General features: G+C 41.6%; 1 long non-coding RNA gene across 1 annotated transcript; it reads left to right on the top strand.

The window, feature by feature from the left end:
- The first annotated feature begins 5,182 nt into the window (after positions 1–5,182).
- On the top strand, positions 5,183–6,732 carry LOC109299708. Its single transcript, XR_002097959.1, has 2 exons — positions 5,183–5,340; positions 6,365–6,732. It is a non-coding gene; the product is annotated as an uncharacterized LOC109299708 (long non-coding RNA).
- Positions 6,733–8,362: the final 1,630 nt, after the last annotated feature.

Raw genomic sequence — 8,362 nt, forward strand, 5'->3', positions numbered from 1 at the left:
CGGGGCAGCAATGGTGGGGGGGAAGACGGGAGAGTGGGCAGGGGTCAGGGGGCACTCAGGGAATGGGGCCTGGCAGGGGTCCCCCTGCCATGATCCCCTCTCCCTTCCTCCAGCCTCTCTCCCCAACCCCCTACTTACCAGCATGGAGTCCAGGTCCAGCTCCCTGCTGCAGCAAGTGGGGACTGCTAAAATCGCTGAAGCTCTCTGAATCTTTTCCAAATCAATTTGGAGAGCTTTGAATCAATTCAGACCTTTTAATTGATCCACTGATTTGATTCAATTCAGATTCAAAGATTCGGCCTCCGAATTGGGCTGGATCTCCTCCAAACTGAATCAGCACCCAAACCTTTGCACAGCCCTAGTGTACACTACAGACTACCAAACAAGGGGAAGGAACTCAATCTGGAGTACACCTGAGAATTGACTGAGGCTGCATGTGCATGTAGCATGATCATCATGGGCGATTTTAATTGTCCAGACATCTCCTGGGAGGAACACTTGGCCAAGTTGGATCAGTCAAGATCCTTCCTGACCTGTGTTGAGGAGCTCTGTGTTGAGGAACTCAGGAGGTGCAGGGGCCAACCAGAGGTGACGCTCTGCTAGACTTGGTCCTGGCCAAAGGAGAGGACCTGGTGACCAACTTAAATATAGAGGGAAGTCTGGGCGGTAGCAACCATGAAACCATCGTGTTCACTGTCCAGCATAAGGCAGAGAAATCAGATAGCAGGACGGAAATCTTGGACTTCAAAAATGCAAATTTCAACAAGCTTAGGTCACTAGTAGGGGCAAGTGGTGCGAAACCAGGGACTGAAGGTGAAAGGTGTGCATGAAGAATGGTTGTTCCTTAAGGACATGATCCTTGAAGCATAAAGGAAGTCCATTCCCATGCAGAGAAAAGGTAACAGAAGGACTGGGAAGTGCTTTTGGCTAAACAGGGAAAACACAGTCCTCTTAAGAAAGAAAAAAGAGGCTTATAAACAATAGAAACTCAGAGCAGACCCCAAGGAGGACTATTCCATGATGGCCCACATTTGCAGGGAACAGATAGGGCAGGTTAAAGCGACAACCGAACTTAGATTAGCGATGGGAATCAAGGACAAGAAGTCCTTCTTTAGGTACATAGGTAACAGGAGGAAAACAAATGGGAGTGTGGGGCTATTGCTTAACAACTCGGGAGAGCTGTTTACTGGCACCCAGGAGAAAGCTGAACTCCTGAAAGTCATTCAGGAATCAATTTTGCCTTAGTCTTTCACCGGACCAAAGGGAAAACCACACCAGGTAGAGTAGAGGATGAGCATGATAGGAAAGTAATCACTTTCCTACTATTGCAGTAGAATTGGTGTATGACCAATTTTAAAAATTAAACATATACAAGTCAGCAGGACCGAATGATCTTCATCTGAGACTGCTGAAGGAGCTGGACAAAGTCATTGTGGAACCCCTCGCAAAACTCTTCCACAGCTTGTGGCACTGTGGAGAAGTCCCTGAGGACTGGAAAAGGGCCAATGTTGTGCCCATCCACAAGAAGGGGAGGAGGGACGGCCTGGGTAACTATAGGCCAATCAGCCTAACTTCCATCCTAGGGAAAATCCTAGAAAAGTTCATCAAGGAGTCTATCTACAATGAGCTTGCAGAAGATAAGATTCTGAATGACAGCCAGCATGGCTTCATCGTGGGCAGGACTTGCCTTACCAACCTCATCTCCTTCTATGACCAGGTAACTCACCAACTGGACATGACAGAGCAGGTTGACATTGTATACCTTGACTTCCAAAAGGCCTTTGATCTAGCATCCCACAATATCCTCACAAGAAAATTGGAGGATTGTGAGCTTAGCTCCAAAACAGTCAGGTGGGTGAGAAACTGGCTGCCAGATAGACCCAGAGAGTCATAGTGAACGAATCTGTGTCGTCCTGGCAAGAAGTGAGCAGCCGCGTCCCACAGAGGTCAGTGCTCAGTCCAGTACTTTTCAACATCTTTATTAATGGTTTGGATGCGGGGATGAAGAGCTCACTGGCCAAGTTCACAGATGACACCAAGTTATGGGGAAGCATGGTCACACTTGAAGACAGGCTGCAGATACAGGCAGACTTACACAGGCTTGCAAGTTGGGCAGACCGGAACCAGAGGAAGTTCATCATTGAGAAAAGTAAAGTGCTCCACCTGGGAATGAACAATCCCCTGCACACCTACAGGCTTGGCAACACCAACCTGACCAGCACTATGAACGAAAGGGACCTGGGGGTAATAATAGACCACAGTATGAATATGAGCTGGCAATACAATGCTGTAGCCAGTAGGACAAATAATACTCTGGCACGCATCAATTGATGCATCTCCAGCAAAACCGAGGAGATCATTCTTCTGCTTTACTCAGCACTGGTGAGCCACAGCTCGAGTTCATAGATTCATAGATTCATAGATGTTAGGGTCGGAAGGGACCTCAATAGATCATCGAGTCTGACCCCCTGCATAGACAGGAAAGAGTGCTGGGTTCAGATGGCCCCAGCCAGATGCCCATCCAACCTCCTCTTGAAGACCCCCAGGGTAGGGGAGAGCACCACCTCCCTTGGGAGCCCATTCCAGACCTTGGCCACTCTAACTGTGAAGAAGTTCCTCCTAATGTCCAGTCTGAGTCCAGTTCTGGGCACTGCACTTTAACATGGACATGGACAAGCTTGAGAGAGTCCAAAGAAGAGCCACCCATATGATCAGAGTCTTAAAAGGCAAGCCATACGAGGAAAGACTGAGGGATCTGGGATTCTTCCACCTGAGGAAAAAAAGGCTGAAAGGGAACCTGGTAGCAGCTTACCACTACACTAGGGGAATACATCAAGGTCTTGGTAAGCAACTGTTCACCAGGGCACCCAAGGGGAAAACTAGGAGTAACGGCCACAAACTCCTGGAAGATCGATTCAGGTTCAACTTTAGGAAAACCTTCTCCGTGGTCAGTGTGTCCAGACTGAGTAACAAGCTCCCTCCGGAGGTGGTGCAGTCATCTACCCTGGAAATATTCAAAAGGAGACTAGATAGTCACCTTGCTGGGGTCACCTGATCCCCAGTTCTTTCCTGCTTGGTGCAGGGGGATGGACCCAATGATTTTCTGAGGTCCCTTCCAGCTTTATAATCTATGAATCAATGATCCCTGGGCTGGCAGGAAGAACCCCACCCCCTGCCAGCTGGTACTGCTCTGACCCAGATCAACGTGCAAATGGCACACCCAAGAGCAATAAACTCTGGAACAATAAGCACTACAGTTTATTGCTGCACATTAATTGCAAGTGTAGACACACCCAAGATGGTTTAAATCTTCTTGGTTGCAGGGTACCCGCTGTTGTGGTTCAGTAGTAGAATCTTTGTCTGTAATGCATGAGCTGTTGACCTCAGTTCCCAGACACATACGCAACTACAGCCATTGAAGCACCAAACATCAAGATTCAGTCTGGCCTTTGGATTCTGTTTCAGTGGTCTGAAGTTGGGGATGGAAGGTATGGGCAGCCTCCACTCTTCCAAAGTTCCTGCCTGGGTATATGCATTGAAGGTTTGAGTGACCTGTCCCACATGTACCGGGATCCAGAAGGATCTACAGTTGTCTACTACTACTCAAGAATACAGAGATCTTCCTCCCTTCTGGGGAACAGAGCCCTAGAAACTGCATAAAGAAATAAAAAGCTGTAAAAGAAGAACAAATTATATTTTAAAAACAATTTAAAAGTAGTGGCCCCAGGTTTGGCTAAATTAGTCCCCTTGAAATGGAAAACCTACTATACAGAGGTGGGTGAATACTTAGTAGCAAAGCAAAAGAAAAAAGCTTGTATATGTTTAGGGAAGAATTCCTCTTGGGGTGCACTCTCTCTCCCAAAAAAATCAGTGAAATGAAATGAAATGAAAATGGGGGAACATGCTTTGTGTCGACTGAAACTTTTCACTTAGCTTGAAATGAACTGCTTATTTGCGAGGAAGAATTTACTTTTAAAAATTATTAAATGTAGGAAAAATTGGCCCCAAATTGTTGTTTCTTTTTGATAAAAAAATCTCTGTTTTGAAAAAGAATCATAAGGTTTTCTTTCTTTCTTTTTCTTTTTTCCTTATTTTTCTTTTTTTTTTTTGACAAAACCATAATTCAGCCCAAATTCTCAGAGAGTTTAGGTCAACCCACAATTGGATTTTTGAGCAAGTAAACTATTTAGCTGAATTTTTTCAACTAGTTCTACTAAGTGGACTTCAGTTAGAACAGCTATAAAGCAAGTATTGACAAGAGAGTCTACCTGAAGATGAGATATTCATTCAGTATGGAAGACTGTAGCTGTGTTAACACTACACACAGTTGGGAGTGCCAGAAGGTAGATTAAGCAAAATGGAAACAACTTTAGCAACACAGATTGCTACACTGGCCACTTGCCTAAGACCAGATTTATATATATTTAGTTATTTTAAGTTTAACAAAATGAATGTAGTATATCCATGCATTTGTATTCTTCTTTGTACATCAGTAGAGACCTGGGATCATTTTATATTCGCAGAGAGAGTGAAAGCATAGACTGTGTTTTATGGGTTCCCTTGCTCAAGAAACACATTGGGCACCTCTTGGTTAAGCAATTCATCTAACAGAAATTTAAGTTGTTAAGGAATTATGGTAGGCTACAGGCAATCCCGTCAAAAATGATTAAGCACAATAGCGCTGCCGATAACATGTCCTGCTTGCATCAGGTAACAGAAAAGGGCATCAGAGAATATGGATTTCTGGAAACTTGTTTGCATTGTGGCTGAAATAAAAGAGTATCAACAGGCCTTTTACTCAGTGATTTGGCACCTATATCAAAGACACAAAACTGTATTTATTGGGGGGGGAAAAAAGCTAATTTCTGGGTTGCTCTTGGTGCAAAGGATTCTCCAAGCTTCACATTCTGGTCCAGACACAACAGTTGCTAATATGGCAATGAATGATTTGTCCATAGTTTGCCAGCAAACCAGATATATGGACTCAGATGAACTTGATCCAAAGGACTTTCTTTGCCTTGAACATGCCTCAGAAACTGGCTAGTGTCTTCATTGTGACACAGCTGTTCATTGGTTTGCTGATACATTTTAGCTAAGAGCTCCCATTGGTTGTTGTTTGCCTTGAAGTTCATGTTAGTGGTAGCATATTCCTCTGCTGTCAGTGTTCAGCAAATGGGGAACTTTGGGGAAGTATTTTCAGACAAGGAACAGAAAAGATGAGTACATCAACAAGTGAGAAATCAACAACAGCCAGTGATTTTAGGAAATAATCTAAACAATCACTTGGGAGTTTCAAGAACACTTGAACAGACCGTGAAAAAGAGTTAAAGTCTGCAAAAGGTAGAGTGCTGTTTTGTAGTTCTTGTCATGGATTATTTTTCTTACACTTTACACTTCTTTCTACTTTTCAGTCTTTCTGCATTTAACTTAACTTGCCTTCATTGCTATTGTCTAATGTTTTCTCCATGGAAAAACCTATTGTGAAACACCAATGAGACATTATTACATTTTAAAAGTGAACATAGTGCTTTTAGGCAAGAAAGATGCATATCTTTGAAGCAACTGCTAAAAGAAAGCAGCACAGTTCACTTTTGTGGGATCAAAATTATTTAAGAGACGTGGCCTTGCTGAATTTCTGAAAGTAATCCCTGATAATAATTCAGTGCTGTAACACTTTGCTTTATCTTTGTATTTTATTTAATTGTGGGTTTTGTAAAGTAATACTTCTGCTCTGAACAATGTCTCTAAGAAGGCATCAAGAAAATCAGTGATTTTCAGCTTCAGATTACAAGATGGTTAAGTTTTTTCACCTTATTGCCAGGACAGGAAATTCAACCTGGGATCTGAAAGTCCAGGTGTAGTCTTCCTAGCTCGACTATTATCACTATTAATAACAATTCTACAGGCCAGATTTTGTCTTTATTTATCTCTGTGCAAGCCCACAACATTCTGTTGACAACCCAAAACCCAACATGCAGACAAGAATCCAGTTCACTCCATCATACCTGAATGATGATGGAAGAAACAATAGAATGAAAATACATTTTCCTTGTTAAATTATACATGCTTCTGATCCAAATGGGAGGAAATCTATGGAACAAGAAGGTTCCCATTTTAGATAGTCCCTCTTTAGAACAGAAGGAAACTTTACCATGTGGTGAGGTAACTCATTCAGAAATTCATTGCTTTGCTTTCCATAGGAATCAAGCTATATCCTCTCAGCATATTTGCAGCTATTTGGCAGCTATTCATATTTGCCACAATTTTTTCACCAACAGACTTTATCAGTTTAAAAGACTTCATTCTGTATAACTATTTTATTGTGCAGTAAGTACCATACATTTGACTGGAACATTTTACGTAGGTTGTGTTTGATGAGTATACATTGATTATCATGCTGCACATTGGAGCTGATAGATCTGGTATGGCATTCGTTGAAGCACTACATTCATCGGGTGATGAAGCCCTGCAATAAAGAGAAACTAATGGAAGCAATTAGGAAAGAACACCTGTCGGTGGAAGACTGCAACCTCTACATTGACCATAGCCAGAAATTGGTCCCAATTGTTATTCACAACAATGGAAGGCCTCTGGACTGTGAATGCAGGCAATGATGGAATGCAATAAAATTTGCAAATGAGTTTTCACATTGTCCAATAAAATTCTATGACTTCGTCAATCTGTGTTGACACAGCCCAACACATGGCTAAACAATAAAATGATGTAACTGAGGGTCTAATTGTCACAGTGGGTTAAATGTATTTGACTTGCACTTCTTGAGCTCTGTGTTCAAATCCTGCATTGGTCACAAATGAACTAGAGATTGTTGGCCTCGTCCTAGTCTCCTGTGGACATTTAACATTACTGAACAATTTAGCACAATCAATGTACTCTACTGAAGACTGATCCAGGACCATAATAGCAAGGTTGTTTGCAGGTCAGCTACAGCAGCAGAGTAATATGCAGAAGAGTGCAGAATGCCTTCCTGAACTATCCATGGACAGTCAACAGATTGCTTTCAGAATCACTCACTTTATTACCAATAAATTTTAACTGTTACCTTAGTTACAGATGTAAAAATAGCATTTTGGTCATTATGGAATAAAGGGACTGTTACAAAGAGAAGTGCAAATAAAAGCAGCCAGCCCCAAACCAGACACCTACAGTACAATAAATATGTTTGTTAAATATTTAATATGAAGCTTGATTTTAGAGTCTTTGCAATAGAAAGGGAGAGAGCTGCAGCAAAGATTGTAATGGGAGTGTATTTAAGGTCTGGTTCAAGGACTGAGATCATTGGATTATATAAACTATTGAAGAAATTTTGAATTCAGATCTTCAGTTTCATCAAGTGGATCTGATAACTGCAGATCTCATGTTGATAGCAGTGGTTCAAGAACTTGAGTAGAAAACAGATCAATCAAACTTTGCTCTCCAAGTTTATGTCACCAGAACCCCTCAAATGGAATTTTGCCCATAGTTTATGATTGCTCTGTTTTTCATTGAGATGTGTATAGCAAAAAGTCAAGAGCCAGCAGGCAAAAAAGTAAACTTCACTGCAGTGCTTTAACATAATCAAAAAAACATGGGTTTTTAAGCAACAGACTTAAGTCAATTCTGTAACGAGGATCTGAATTACTTCAAGGCCTCCACAAATAATGCATCCTTCAAATTTGCTAAAACATTGGTTAACATAAACATGAATTTGTACAGAATAAGTAGTAGCCCCAATAATAAACAAACAGTAGCTCAAGTAACAGACAATACTTGTAACAGTAATTAATAATGACACAACAGTGCTTTTTGCTTATATAACACTTCTTTTCCATAGCCTTCAAAAAAGCTGAATAAAAGATAGATAAACATAACATTCCTGCTCTCCTCCATTTTTCAGTAAACAGACATAGAAAGGTCAAGGGCCAGAGTCTGGGGTCCTCACTCAAGTTGTAGAAGACTTTAATGCACAAAGAGTGCCAATGAATGTATGTGACCATTTCTAAAGTGAGCTTTTACCAGGAGGCATAAATGCATCAGAACCTGTCTCTAGGCAATTTATTTAATAACATGCAGTGTTTGTCTCAAAAAGAGAATTGAAATCACCTGGTTCCCCACTTCCTAAAACTGTGCACATAAATGCTTGCCTTTGTCTTCACAATCTGTGTACACAAGTATGTCACCATATGATTGATTCTAGATTATACTTAGGCTTTAGATTGTCACCCACAAACCAGAGCTGATAAAATAAATTATTCCGGTACCAGTCTGTGGGCAGAGAAAGTTTTCAACAACACAGAAAGGAAGGAGAAAGTTTACTTGTGGTTTCTATGGCATTTATAGAGAAATTGAACAAAAATGAATCATG

The sequence above is a fragment of the Gavialis gangeticus genome, unplaced genomic scaffold (genome assembly GCF_001723915.1).
Source record: "Gavialis gangeticus isolate Ggan-Ray unplaced genomic scaffold, GavGan_comp1, whole genome shotgun sequence".
NCBI lineage: Eukaryota > Metazoa > Chordata > Crocodylia > Gavialidae > Gavialis > Gavialis gangeticus.